We start from the raw sequence: 14,812 nt of genomic DNA, 5'->3' as shown, positions 1-14,812 counted from the left end.
ACCTGTAAAGATGCTTAGTGACAATTTAGAACTCTTTGATCTGATTCCTTCAAAAACAAAGGTGTGCAACATGAATGATTCCTTCAATGAATTGTATCGCTTCATCGATTTATAAATAGCATTGCCATAACATTTCCCCAGATGTTTCTATATTTCTTTTTACAGAAATTTATACACACTTTTACAAAAGAATTTTTCGAATCAGCTATTGGACCCAAGACAGCACAATTTTTATGAAGAAAATATCCTCTTTTTTACGAAAGAACCAAATGGTATCTTCTTTTTAAAGACAATCCGCTTAAAAATTCTAATATTAAAATTCTTACTGCTGAAATATGTCATCCTTCATCCTCTGTTTTCTCATCGCTAAATAATGTATCACACAGCTTCCTTGGAGACAATTTGCATACGGAGCGACGTCAAGATGGCGGACACGATCAGTCCAGAGCACAATTAACCTTCCAGATAAGTCTGTAGCGGTTATTGGAAAGAAAAATGTTCGCAAAATTAGTGAAAAATTAATAAAAAAAATAATAAAACTGCTGATGTAGTGATTGGAAAGGCTGGAGAGAAAACCACAGCTTGTCCTACGTTTGGTCTACAAAGCTGGGGATAAACTACAAACATACAAACACAATACAATCAAAACACCACATTGCTGGCTTTCTCAAACCCACCCTCACCTCACCCGTCCACCCCTTCTCTGGCCAATGCCGCCGGTGGAGTGTTCCCCTGCGACCATTTTCCATCAGGGTGGGCTATAATGTTAGCGCTCTCCAGCTCAGCAGCAAGAGACAGGGGTGTAGAGGATGGCAGAAGGAACCGAAATGACACTTTCCGTCGCAAGATGTAGCAGCGCCATCACATATGGAGGAACGTGATCAATCAACCGCCAGCGACGGGACACAATCATTCAACGCGATGAAGGGGTCAGTTAGAGCAACACTGCTAGGGAGGGTTTTTCGAGGGAGCCATCACACCGGAAGCTGCTCTCGAAGAGGAAGGACTACCGGCGAATTTCTCGTCGGCCCGCCGTTCTGGAAAGGCGGGTTTGGGGCAACGGTGCTTGGTGGACAGTAGGTCGTGAACACCAGTCTGATGTACATTTTGATGCTCTAATGTTTCTCGCAAAATTAAAGACTAAGGTTTGAGGGTGATCTCCAAAATAGCACCAAAAGCTTAGGTGTCCTGAAGTAAAATGGCTGAGAAAGGTATCTAGCGCTTAGGAAGACAGGAAGTTCAACTTTAAGGACACGGCATGACTGGAAGATAATGCGGACGACAACTGATGCGGAGATGAATTGCATTTTGATCATTGCCATGACAATCTTCTAGAGTACTTTCTTCTGAACTGCCTTTTTCTTTTTTTGGCTTAAATGCATTTTATTTTATTAACAAAGATTGCTGTTTTAGTTTAGTACGCATGTCATAACACGCAATGTTACTTCATTACATTCCAACATGTATTGCCCAAAACAAAATTCCAATATTTGAGAAACTTAAATAAGCAAAAATATCATCAAAAGAAGGCTTAAGGCAAAGTGAAAATAACGGGAAACGTGCTCAAATATTTATAGAAATTAATGCTGTTTTTAAGATATGTAATTTTGGTGGTTTTACGCTCGCACTCTTTCTTTTTTTCTCTCGGCATGAAGTTTCTACTATGTTGATTATCTGTAGTCTTTAGTCTTGGCTTATTCGTTTGGTAGCTCCCACGCGAGCCCCAGCTGGTGCCAATTAAAGGACGAACATCTACCTCATGGAGGGAAACAATGATTCGACCCGAGGGATGGGTAACGATGCCGTCTGCGCTTATGGTCATGCTTCACTAATTGCTTTCATCTGGCCCGATAAGTATTCTTCCTTCCCTCCCTTGGGTTGAACTATTCTTTCCAGCAGAATGTTAGAAGTTTGGCCTTTAAGGGATGAATGAAATGAATGATATCCCTAAGATCCATAAAAAATGCAACAGGTCCGCTATAATGTCTTCCCGTAAAGATCCCTTGCTGCGAATTGTCTAATGCAGATGTTTTACTGTCTGTTAATGGTTCTGTTCTCAGACCTACCCCGTTGTCAAAGGAGCACTTTGAGATAGAATGACAGCGCTAACTTTCATAATAGACAGATAGACGATAACCTGAGAGATGATAGACACAGAAAACCACAATAAAACGGAAACAACGCCGAAGGTAAAAAGCGATCAGTCATATCTTTGAAAAAATTCCTCTTAAAGTTTTAATACGAGCAGTCGATATCGCCAGGCTACTTGTTTCAGAGGTAAATTGTACCATTGACCATTTTTCACAGTGTCGTCAATGGGGAAGAAAAGGGAGAAAAGGAAGGAAGCAAATTCAGAGAAAACAACGAATTAAAAAGCGAGAGGCTATAGATATCAAAATGTGGAACAAAAAAAAAATTCCATATTAATTGTAAAGTGGTATTATCATTAATTTTCCTTTTCAAAGCACAAACAAAAAGTAAAAGATGTCTCAAATGCGCTTACTAGGGAATTGTAAAATGTAAAATGCATCAAATGGGTTTACTGGGGCTTTACAAAATTTAAAGGTGGTTTTAAATGCGCTTACCGAGAAATTGTAAAATGTAAAGAACGTCTCAAAAGCTTTTACATGTGAACTGCATGACCTTTCAACTAACTGCACCCACAAACAACACTGCATTAAGCCTAACAAGAGGACGGTCTGGTGATTATTTCTGCTTCTCTGTGCAGAAGACAAACCATCTCGTACTGAACAGCGCCCACGTAGCGGCAACAGAAGGGGGGCGAGACATGCCGGAGGAAAAGGGTTCGAAGTGGGAGGTTACACTGGGTACCCTGCGTTACTTCAACATCAGACGTTTCGCCAAAACTCCGCTTCCGGTGTGGCATGGTCACGCGCCTTCTTCGCCTCATCCAGACATCGGAGGCGGTTGCCGAGTAGCTGTTTTACGCAATGACTTCTTTACACTTAGGGCAACTACGTCAGAGAAGTATTCAAAAACTGATCGGATCGAGCTTAGTCCGCGGGTTCCACCCAGAATTACTTCCGGGTATGTGTCTTTCCTCCTCGTGACGCTTTTGCGTCTACGAACATCTCGCCGTGTGGATGTGGCCGGAAAGACGAAGGGAGTGAGGGGATGTTATTTTTTAGGACCAATGATGATGCTAGCTGTCTGTGGGTGATATTCCTTTAAAGTTTAGCAGCGTCTATACTCAAGAAATCAGTTCTCATCATCACCACCAGAAGACTGTAAGCCCTGATTTCTCATGAACTACTATACCTACATGCTATATTTGTGTCATGGTGATGGCCCTGGCCCAGTTTTTTTTAATCGACTATTGCAAGTGCAAGTCATCATGGTGCAAGGTTTTTCATAGTCATCTCCACGGAACATTTTTCATATATTACAATGGACTATGGACAAAATCATTGCAGCCAGTTATATTCTGGTTTAAAAGTTGAAGTGCTTTCTACTAGTATTGGTCCTGCTACTCAGGCCTGACGAGAGGGGGGGACAGGGGGTCTGGTGTACCCGGGCCCGCGGCTGTCAAGGGGGCCCGGCCTTGGTCAGTGGATTTTTTTTCTTCTTCCCCTTTTCTTTTTCTTTTAAAGAAAAGTCTAAGGACAGAACACCCAAGCATAACACATGCAGAAGTTGAGTTTGAGTGTAGATATTGAGATTGGAATTGTAAACGTACATTATATACTGGGAAAATAATTTACGATTACAAGTACAAGGGGCCCGGAGAGGTCTGTCCCGGGGCCCGGGCTGGCTCTCGGCGTCCCTGCTGCTACTACTACTGCCCCTACTACAATAACCAGGGGTAGGATCACCGTACAGCTGGTAACGACTAAAACCAGTGTTGATCCTGTTAATTCTGCACCTAATGATGCCTGTCAATTTGTTCACTCTTATCTTATTTTCCACTGATGCTTTTCTTTTTCTTCTTTTTTCTTTTTCTTTTTTTTTCTTTCCTTTTTTTTTTTTTAGCTGTGCTGATTGCATTTCAATGCTGGCAAATCAATCATTTTGCAATTGCACTGGCAGCCATTTCTTTCTCAGAAAAAAACCAACACACACACACACGAAAGAGAGAGAGAGAGAGCACGCTTTCCCTGCCTTCTGTGTCAGAATGTACACAATATGTTGTCTGTAAGTCCCGGTCCCGATGTAGCTGGGTGTCCGCCGACCTGGTAAGGATGGAAGACATTCAACCACCTCTCTACCCGTGTGTGGTTGAGGGTCTGATGAGGTCATAATCATACCTGCGACTGACCTTCACCTTATGCTCAATTATACCTTGCGTCAACGCGATATTAGGTGATTTTTTTTTTCTTCAGGTGGATAAAAGTTCTCCATTGCCACACGACTTCGCGTTCTCTCACTTTCTTGATCAATAAGCCGATGGTGTTTTTGTTTTTCTTTGAAGACCAGCAAAACGACGGTGGAAGCAACCAACCATCGCTGTCATTATCGCGATCACTGTTATCTGTCGTGATCTTCGTCAACATCAGCGTCATCATAACAATCATCATTATCTAAACAACGACAAAGTATTTGGCAGCAGTAACAGGGAGAAAAAAATAAAGGTTACATAAAATCACTGGAGAACAGGTAGACAGGCAGAAAGACAGACAAACGTGAAGACAAAAAGAGACATAGAATGCACATTCATACGTACCGTCACACATGCACACACATACACATTTAGTCTATGTTTAGAAAACTCTGGATGAGACTCACGGCTACTGAAGATGCACCATCCGTGACTGGCACAGAGGATCCGCATATTTCACAATCTGGAATTTCGCTGATTTCTCAAACGGTGCATCAGCCAGGAAAGTTCGTCTCCTTAGTTCCCTTTCTCCTCCAGCTGATTTCTCATACGTGTCAACGTATAGTCTTCGTCCGGACACATCAACTGAGTTGGGGACATCTACATTTAACTACTTTACTCTCGCCTACATTTCCTGAATGTCCACATCAAAGGGCGACGGTCGGCAAGTTCAAAGGAATATAGGCGGAGCACCACGCGGCACGTTTTACTGTCCGTGACACTGCCAATGACAGCGAGTGAAAACGCCTTTAGTCGCGGCAGCCAGGCGCGTGCACAGGGAGGGGGGAGAAGGGGACAAACGCCGCCGGCGACTGCCGCTACCGGACCTTGTGCGACGTTCGACGTGCTGCAGCGTGTCGCTGGTGGGTTCGGCCTGCTGCTGCCAACGACCCGTCGCCTGTGCAGCCAATGTCAGCCTCTGTAAATCACCCAGGTGTTTTAGTGTTTCTTTCTTTCTTCCTTTCTCTCTTCCTTTCTTTCTTTAAGGTGTGACCACGTCCGTCGTTTGTTTGATCAGGTAAGATTCAATAAGACGGATCGGAGGACGGAGACAGGTACCATTCAACTTCTTGAACTATCCAAGCAACTGATCCTATTTTGAGAAAAGTATTATTTTTCATTTGTTTCTAATTCCTGCCTTCATTTTCACCTGTTCCTACCTCCACTTCTTTTATTCCTAACCGCCCCAAAAGATTTAGCAGTATTAGCTTCATTGACAGAATTAAGTGCTACAAGCAGTAAATTATGCCTGAAGGGAAACACATTTCAAAATTTCTTAAGCATTCCATTGACAGGTGGTGCTGATAGTCAGTATACAATCTACTTCTCGAATGTGATCCACGTGATCCACGAGCGGTCCGGTGGCGCAACGGTTAGCGCCTGTCACAGTGAAGGTTGGCTGCCCAGAGTTCATTTCTCGTCTCGGGCACGCTGTTCTTTCTCTGCACGTGGCATCTGTTTACAGGGCTGACTGCTTGCCGTAATATAGCCTCAGTTGCTGACACGGCGTAAAACACCAATTCCCCCCCCCCCCACGTGATCCACACTCAGATGTTCCAGGAGGACGCTGAGTCCCTCAAAGAAACATTCAGTCCTGACGATCTGACCTGGCCCCACTGTCAGCAAATTCATCCAATGGATTGAAGCTGCAAGCCTCCGACGGGCTGTCAGATCACCGAAAGGCCGGGTGGCTGAAGAACTATCAGGGTAGAAGAAGCAGCAGGGTTGTTTAACGCAGTCTTCTCAGATGGCAACCAAGCGTTCAGATGGTAAACGTCCTCGTGCACGTCTGGCAACCCAGCAATGGCAGGAGGGGAGAGAACGGTAGGAAGTTAGCGGGAAGGGGGAGGAACAAGAGCAAGAAATTAATTGCTCCGAGGAGGAAAACAACTGCCAAAATAGTTGGCCAACGATCGCGTGATGTCACGAAATTTTGTGCGTGTTTTTTGTTAATGGCCCATGAACCTGGACATCTCTCCCGGGATGTCGTCATTAAAGGGTAACGTACCTCGGAAGTTAAATTCACAGCAGCTCTGTCGTCGTCATGCCCTCGGCTTTTACATCTTGTGCAGCTTTTTATTTAAGAGAAACACAAGAAATTGTGACTTTAAATGAAGAAAATGCAGCCTCCATACCGGTAAACACTGTCTTGCTTGCGGCAATGTTTGTGACTTACTACAGAAGTGAAAAACATTTGGGAGAAAAATTGATCATGAAAGGACGCCAGGGCTAAAACACACCACGACTTCTAGCTATTGATTTATCATATAATCAGGTGCTAAATAAGAAAGCGTTGCTTCGCATTTTTAACAGAATTTTATGAATATTGCACACACGCCGTTTTCTATTACCTTTAGGGACACTGACTTTCCACACGACTATTCAAATCGATTCACATTTTTTATGGATAACTTTCTGCTTCATCCTCAAGCAGTATGCTGAGGGGGGATACAGTTGATGGAGCATCTTTTATGTTGGGGTTTGCAGTTAATGGAATATTTTTCATGCTGGGGGCAGTTGCTGGCACGTCTTTCACGCGGTGCCTGGCGTCAATCCGAGGCTATTTTCATAAAAAACAAAAGTGAAAGTTCATATCAGGACCTGACAGCTCCATACCACGATGTAAAAGTTTCTTTCAATAACAGGCAAGCTTCACATCATAACATTCCATACCATACGCTCATTTTTATGTGACAGTCATGGATAAAGATAAAAAAATTCCGCATTATGATTCAGTGTTTTCCAAGAAGTGAAAGGTGGATTATAAGAATTTTTCGTGGAGAAGGGAGAGCGCATTCTCTCAGCTTGTGTTCATATTTTATATCTACTTGTATGTTGTGGGTCACGTGGCTGCTTTCATTGTTCACAGATCTGAAAGATCTGGACACCTACCCATTGCGGAAACATATATACAGGTAGTCCTCGGGTTACGACGGTCTCGAGTTACGTCGTTTCGTGGTTACGACACTCATTCCCACTTACAGCGACAGTGATAACACAGCAACGTATAGTGGGCTTAGTATTGAGATGGACAGATTATTCGCGCTTTGGTTGCAAGACCAAAATCAACGCCGTATCCCTGTGAGTTTTATGGTTATTCAGGAGAAGGCTAGGTTTGAGGCGTTGAAAAGAGAAAAGGGGGAAGGAAGTGAAAATGAAGAATTTGTGGCGAGTAGGGGTTGGTTTATGAGGTTTAAGGATCGTGCCAACTTCCATAACATTAAAGTGCAAGGTGAAGCTGCTAGTGCTGATGAGAAAGCAGCAACTGAGTTTCCTAATGCATTGGCTAAGATAATTGAGGAAGTGGTTACTGTGCTCAACAAGTGTTCAACGTGGATGAGACAGGCTTGTTTTGGAAACTCTGCCTAACCTAACACTGTTTATTACTGTTACAGCACTTACAGTACAGTATTTCATTATTAAACGTACTGTACTACAATATTTTACTGTACTTATGTTTATTGATAACTATGTAGCGTACTGTGTTAGTATAGGTGTTTGGATAGGCTAAGTGTTTGTAGTACTATACTGTTATTATGATGGTACAGTACTGTATGAACGTATGATCCGACTTACGTCGAAATTCGGTTTACGACGCCGCGTCAGGAACGGATCCCCGTCGTAAGTCGAGGACTACCTGTATATATACAGGCTCACTGAAAGTGAGGTCCACATGAAAAACACGATGAAGAGGCTGTGGAAAGAAGTCACACCAATGTCTTCTTAGCGGAGCTGGAAGAGCTTATGGAAGCTTGGAGTCTGTTAGAAAGCAAGTGCCGTGGCTTTGGTTTGTCTCTAGAAATCAAACATAATGTAAACAGTTTAAGTTTAAGTTTAAGTTTAAGTACCCCCCACTATATATAGTGCCGCTGCTCAAGTAGAATTTTTGGCTGATGGAGGGAGTTTTGTCTTTGTGACAGTGATATAACTAGTTTGTCCTTTATAATTGTCACAAACAAGTCCTGCTCGGTGACCACTCTGCAGCAGACGACGATCCAAATTGTCAAGAGCCGGATTTTTGTTTTCATGTCCGGACATGTACTCGTCAGCTCGGGTTTGCCAACGGCAAGCTTTGTGCAATTAATTCCTGTCAATCTAACTAAACGATACAGCATATCCTGTTGAGTAAAATATAGCAGAATCTTCTCCTTCGGAACAACAAAAAATACTCTGTTTAATTTAATTGATGATCCTGCAATAATCTCTTGGTTAGAGATAATAAATATTTCATGTCTTGCTATAAAATCTCTCTCTCTCTCTTTAAAATGCACGCTCGCACGCAGAACCCCCCCACACACACCCTCTCTCTCTGTGGGACTCAAGAGACATTTGTGTGACCATATCGCGTGTTGGAACTCACAGAACCATGCGTTCACTTTGCGATCAAAGTCGGAAATGTGTGTCTGCTCTTATCAGACCACTCTACTCCACAGAACTAAAGCCCAGAGACAGAGCCGCCTGCTGAGGTCAGAGGTCAAGCCACTAGCTGAAGTGAGGACGCTCACGTGAAGCTGAAGCCAGTGTCAACAAGTGCTGTAAACATGCGCTCCTGGACATACAGATGGTTGATGGTGGTGGCTGGAAGTGTTTTTTTAATATATTAATATCATACCTCCATCTCTACAAAATCAAAATGTTGCAGGAACCAAGCAATGCCTACTGAAATATTTATACCATGCTTGATATTCCCTGTAGACTCATGCTGTTTTGCTTCTGCAGCATTTCATTTTTGTAGAATGTTTTGTGGGAAAGTACTTTCCCCTACGGATGATTTCGGGGAGGGAGAGGGAATCGAATTGTGGAGCATGGTGGGAGGGATAAGAGTGGTCGGGAGATCATAGAGATATGGGAGGTAGGAAATAGAATTAGCATTTACTTTTTGCTTTCTAGTCTATTAATATCTTTATATTAATATCTTTATAAGCATCTATTTCTGTTGTTGGCAATATAACCTTTACCCTACATTAACTCTAAGATTATTTGCTTATAACTTTTTAATCTATTATATCTGCTTGGATAAAATTATTTTTATTAACTATTTTTACATTCACGAATGCTTTCAATGATTAATTTTTGTTTTATTTCACTTATAACGAGTCGTTAATATCCTTGTTTTACACCTTTTTCTTTTCTCCATTTTCTGCCTGGTCTTCTTAAAATCTCAGTTTTGACAGCTACTGCGCGATGGTTGTTTAGGTGGTTCAAGAAAGTATGGATTCTTTAATGTAAGTTTATACTTGTTTAAAACTTTCCCGACTTCCTTTTCATTGTTGTTTAGGTTGCACTCGAACTCATTCGTGGAGTGTTTCTCTTTAAACCTGGTAATAAGGGGAGGCTAGGATGAGGCCAGCATCTGAGAAATGCTTAATTTGCTGTCAGCACTAAAACGCGTTAGCTTTTACGAAACTTTGCAAATGTCGTGAGTTCAGTGAAATGTTACTTGTCAGTGATCCAGCAGAAAATAGGGACTGATGGGTAGCCTTAAAAGCAGGTTGTGTGAGACCTGTTCTCGAGTTTCGCTCTGTAGGGAACACTCCTCGAAATATAATGTCTTCGTTCAGGCAAAAAATGTTTCGGTCAGCACTTCCATGGTGCTCAAGAGTAATGGTCCCTGCTTTTATCTTTGTCGTTCATCACACGCAATTTGATAATGTTTTGCTTTACTGACCTTATTTGGTGCCGGCAAGGGGGAGATAATTTACTTAGGTGGCGTTCTCACTTTAGTACTTCTTGCTCTTCCGTCCAGGCTACTCGCCTATATTGCGTCCAGAGACATTTTGGCGACTTTTTCCACTACGTGGCATCGACATCCTGAGCATGGTAGAAGAATTGTCTCAAGAGTATCATATGAGCATGTTTCGTGGTTAAATTGTATGTTTGATTATTCCTTTCAGCAATAAAAGTTTTTAATTTATAACAAATAAAGTAATAAAAAGTAGAAATAATGCATACAATATAAAAGTAATACAAATAAGTAGATGAAACAATTTCTTGAGAACAGTGCTAGGTATATGCCACTGTTTTAATCCTCTGAATGTAAATGTTGAAAATCGTAAATTCTTAGAATGACTGTTTTACCTAGCTTTAATTAGCGGGGAACAAGTAATGAAGAGAGAGAAAGAATTGGATGACCAACCTTGTGAAAAGTTGTCGCATCCAGAAATCCCAGATGAGAGCTTAACCCGTGATCCTACAATTCTTTGGACCTTGCTGTGTTTCTGACAAGCCTTTGAGTTTGCGTTTTTCATACCCTCTTTCTCCTCCTATAATTTCACCAAACATGCAGTCATCTTACGAAAGATATTTCCGTCCGTTAAATTAGGACTATCTCCATCCAAAGCATGCTTCTTTTTATTCTGTAAAATATTTCTCATATAAACTGCATTGGTTGAGGATTTGGACCATTGCTCTTGACTTTGTAATATAAATATATTCTGTATCTTATATTCAGAATTTTGTCTGTTATTTATGCTCTTACTCTTTTTTTAATCTATGACTCAAAAAGTTCAAACATTTATCTCCCTTACATTTAATTTGACATCTCACGGCATAAAAAGTCTTCCACCCACCCACTTCTAAACAACAACAAATCGCTACCAAACAAGTTGTGTCTGGCATGGATGAATGTCGATCTGTTTATAGAGATCAGCCAAGCGTAGAACATTAAGCTTCGACAAGTTCCTCCCTAATCAAATACCGCTGTCAGTGCGACAATTCTGAGTATTTTACAATTCTAGCAATCAGCGCGTGAGAAAACCAGACATGAATATCACTTTGGGTGCGGAAGGGACACAAACAAGCATCATGTGGTCGTTGGCAATAAATGGTTTCAAAATCCCATGTTTCTTTTTCACTGCTGACTGCTCGGACGCACTCAGCCCACCGGTTTCTCCGGACAAAAGAAGCTAAAAATAGAAATTCTTTTACAATCGATGTATGGTGGACAATGCTTTGGGACAAACACTGAAAATCTTTCTGACAGTTTTGTTCCAAACCGCCATCCCGCTCTTGTTGAATAAAACAGAGAGGTTTATGTAGATGAAATGTGTGCTTACTTCTTTTTTTTTTTTTCGCTTATACCGTGTGAACGTTTGGCACAGATTTATTGTCGTCTGTAAAGTCAGGACATTTTTTCCAGTCTGAATCGATTGGTCCTTCTTTTTTTTCCAGCGCTGCTTGCCTGACCTCCGGAGTAAATACAAAGGAGCCAAAAGAATCAGATAGGTGGCCGGGGAGATAACTCCGCAAGCTGAGAGATCCGCGACAAGGATGATCAGGAAAGATGGATGACCGGCCATCTGCCTCGTGCTCAGGGTCTGTTCCGTGGTGCGAGCGACCAGAGCAGACAGAGAGAAGAAAAATGAACCACCAGAACGAGTCTCAGGCTCCCAGATGAAGCAGTCGGACAGACAGAACACGACTTGAAGACAATCGCTCACACGCGCATACGCACACACGCGCACACAAACACACATTTGTATGTTGATCTTTCAGTATCAATTCCTCTTCTTTCTCGCGAACGCATGCCTCTGTCTCTGTTTCTGTGGGTTGTGGTGGTGGTTGGTGGCGGTGGTGGTGGTGGTGGTGGTGGTGGTGCTGCTGCTCCTCTCTCTCTCTCTTTTGCTTGTCTTTTATCTGTCTTTCTTAATGTATCTCGTATCTCTCGTATTCTTTATCTTCTCGCCTTTTCTGTCTTCATATCTAGTAAAAGAACAACATGCAAGGATCCCTGTATCTCACTAATGAACTAAAACATCTAGCTTCTTTCTCGATAAAAATGCAAATGTTATCCTCACGCAAAGATAGGATTTTTCGTGTGCCTCGCTTCCTACCGGAGATACATATTGACAGATGTTCACGGCAGTCCAGATTTGGCGACCACGGGTGGGCGTCTTGCCCTTCGGTAGACCCCAGTGTGCCTGCGTGACTCTAAATATTCCCGACACATTAGCTGATACTGCTAGTCACGTGACAAAAGGTTATCACTATCAATGTGCAGCTGTTTGTAGAACATATGCCAGCTAAACTCCTAAGAAATATTGCAGCGGGGTGTAATGTCATGGGAGCTAATTGTTTTACTGCTGTTTTATATGGTATATTTAAAAAATAATATTTTATGTGAACTGTAAGCTGCAGACCGTGGTGTAGGTACCTATGATGTAGACGGCCCTCCTCCTATAGAAGACTTTAGTGATGTAAATACCATTGAGAGCGTGATCGTCATTGTGAAGTCAAACCGTGCTGAACAAAGAAGTCCGTGCCCAGCCACAATGGCGGGACAATGAATGTGCACGTGCACAACATGTCAAGCAGTTAAGAATGCTTAGGAAGAGTAACACTCAGTCTGACTTACAAAAATGCCTCGAATTTTTAAAAAAAACGGTCTTTAAAACGGGAAAACAAGACAAGCGTTTAATAAATGCCCTGAATGCTGCATGCAGTGATCTCCAAACCACCTGTGGATTTTGACAGAGACCGAAACCTCATTACTTGATCATAATTATTCCCACTTTAATTAAATGTAAAATCCCATCGGCCCCCACAGAGATACCTGGTCATTCTCTGCCTGAAAAAAGTAAAAGCACCTGGACATGATGGTTGTTGCCTGACTTTTTAAAGATTGCAGATATTATCCTTCTCTCTCTCTCTCGTAACTGTCTCCAGTCATTGGATGAACATCGTGTTGCAGAAAATCCGGTGTAGCTCACCATTCTGGACTATTCTGTGCCCCTTCCCTGAGGTCATCTAGCTGACGGCCTGTCTACTCATTAATAGCGTATTTATAAGTGCGACATATCTAAAAAGTTGGTTTCATGCAGTAATCCTTCATCCATATAAATAGGTGATGTAGAATAGAGAATATTTTAGAGGAATTTTACTCTTAAACATTTATCAGTGAATCGTAGATCAGCACCATTAATACAAGATTGACTTAATTAATTCTGTGAAAAAAACGAACCTTGTCCAAAAGCTCATGCAGGTTTTCGTAAAGGTTACAGTACGACTTAATTAAAAAATTAATTAAACCCTTAATTAAAAAATGCAACCAGCAATATTTTTCATGCTGATATAGACTTGATGGGCTTCCGAAAGCTGAATTTATTAGGACGATGATGATGACGATGATTATCTATTTTAAGGCTTCGTTGATATTCCCATGATGAGATTATTTCAGCTGATAAATCGAACCTGCTGGTCGATCGTTGTGTGAGATCTGTGTGCATTCCGAACAATTTCCACGCCTTGCAGCGGAAAGAGCTTTGCACTCTTACTGTGCTAAGTTTATAAAACGCCGAATCTCGTCCAAGTCTCGTGATGAGGCCAGCAAGTGGGCTGCGATCGCCCGCAAGGGCTGATGCCATTTTCTCGGCTGGCCTGGCGGAAAATTAAATAATTTTTTTCACGAGGAAACTCTCATTGTGCGCACGAAGACTCGCGTGCGTGGATGACGAAGTGCTGGAATTTTGGGTGCGGACAGGCGCGCATGCGCGAGAGCGTGCGCGTAGCGTTAGATGCGTGTGCAAGGTAATCAAGCTTGCTTTTAGGGCTGGCTCCTGGATCGTTAATCTTAATTTGTTGAGGGTTCTGCTTGCTTGCTTGTTTACTTGCGTTGTTTCCAAGGGCAAATGACTGGCGACAAGGCGCGTGAGAGTGACATAACTTTCTCGTGCATGTTTTAGTTTGAAATCGAGATTTCCTGCTGATAGTTGGGCGAGATACAGCTTCGTGACGTTCAGATATGTTGCTTTTGTCGTTCAACAAAGGATCTCTTATTTTCTCTCTCTGACCAGTCGTACTAACACTCGGTGGTTTTTTGGCTGATTCAAGTCCAGTAACTCTTGTTGGTTTTAACCATCGGAGACTAACGGCATTTCCTCCCCTTCACCGACAGGCCTGACAAAGTTTACCAACACAAAAGCTTACATGTAGGCCCCGCTACACTTTTCCAGTCACAAGTCTAGAAGAGAAGAACGAAGGTGATCATCCCCTACCTACCTCGTGTATGAAGGCTTTCAAGTCTCTCTCCGGTAGAGAGCGTTGGTATGACGTAGAGAGGGGGAGGCGACTGGTGGTGTCCAGCAAGCTTTGTTTCCGGGATTCCTCGCGCACTGACCCCCAAAGTAATGCCAAGACATGAGTAAAAAGTTGAAAAAGATTTTTTTTTCATTCTTCCAACATCAAAAGAGTGTAGAGACTGCAAGCACTTCAACACACGGCGCGCACACTTTCACAGAAACTTTCAGAACGGACAAATTAAAGAGTCCACGCATGCTTTCAGGACAAATCACATATTCGCACAGATTTTCAGAACACACGTATAGAATTCTTCTAGAATGGAAACATTCTTTTTCACGTACATCCAAACTTTGGATTACAAAGTCATGCTTTCGTGAATACTTTCAGAAAGGTTAAGCTCACACTTGAACATATTATTAGAACATGCATGTTAACACACACACAGATGATAAAGCCACA

General features: G+C 42.3%; 1 protein-coding gene across 1 annotated transcript in view; it reads right to left on the bottom strand.

Annotated features, from left to right (window-relative positions):
* LOC112559906 overlaps positions 1-5,507 on the bottom strand; it is a 134,972-nt gene extending 129,465 nt beyond the window's left edge. The window contains exon 1 of the mRNA XM_025231389.1: positions 4,744-5,507. The gene's annotated coding sequence lies outside the window, so the exon portion shown is untranslated. The remainder of the gene's footprint in view (positions 1-4,743) is intronic.
* Positions 5,508-14,812: the final 9,305 nt, after the last annotated feature.

This window comes from Pomacea canaliculata, linkage group LG3 (genome assembly GCF_003073045.1).
Source record: "Pomacea canaliculata isolate SZHN2017 linkage group LG3, ASM307304v1, whole genome shotgun sequence".
NCBI classification, from domain to species: domain Eukaryota; kingdom Metazoa; phylum Mollusca; class Gastropoda; order Architaenioglossa; family Ampullariidae; genus Pomacea; species Pomacea canaliculata.
Note: the sequence above shows the minus strand (reverse complement) of the source record. Positions and strands in the feature narration are given on the sequence as shown.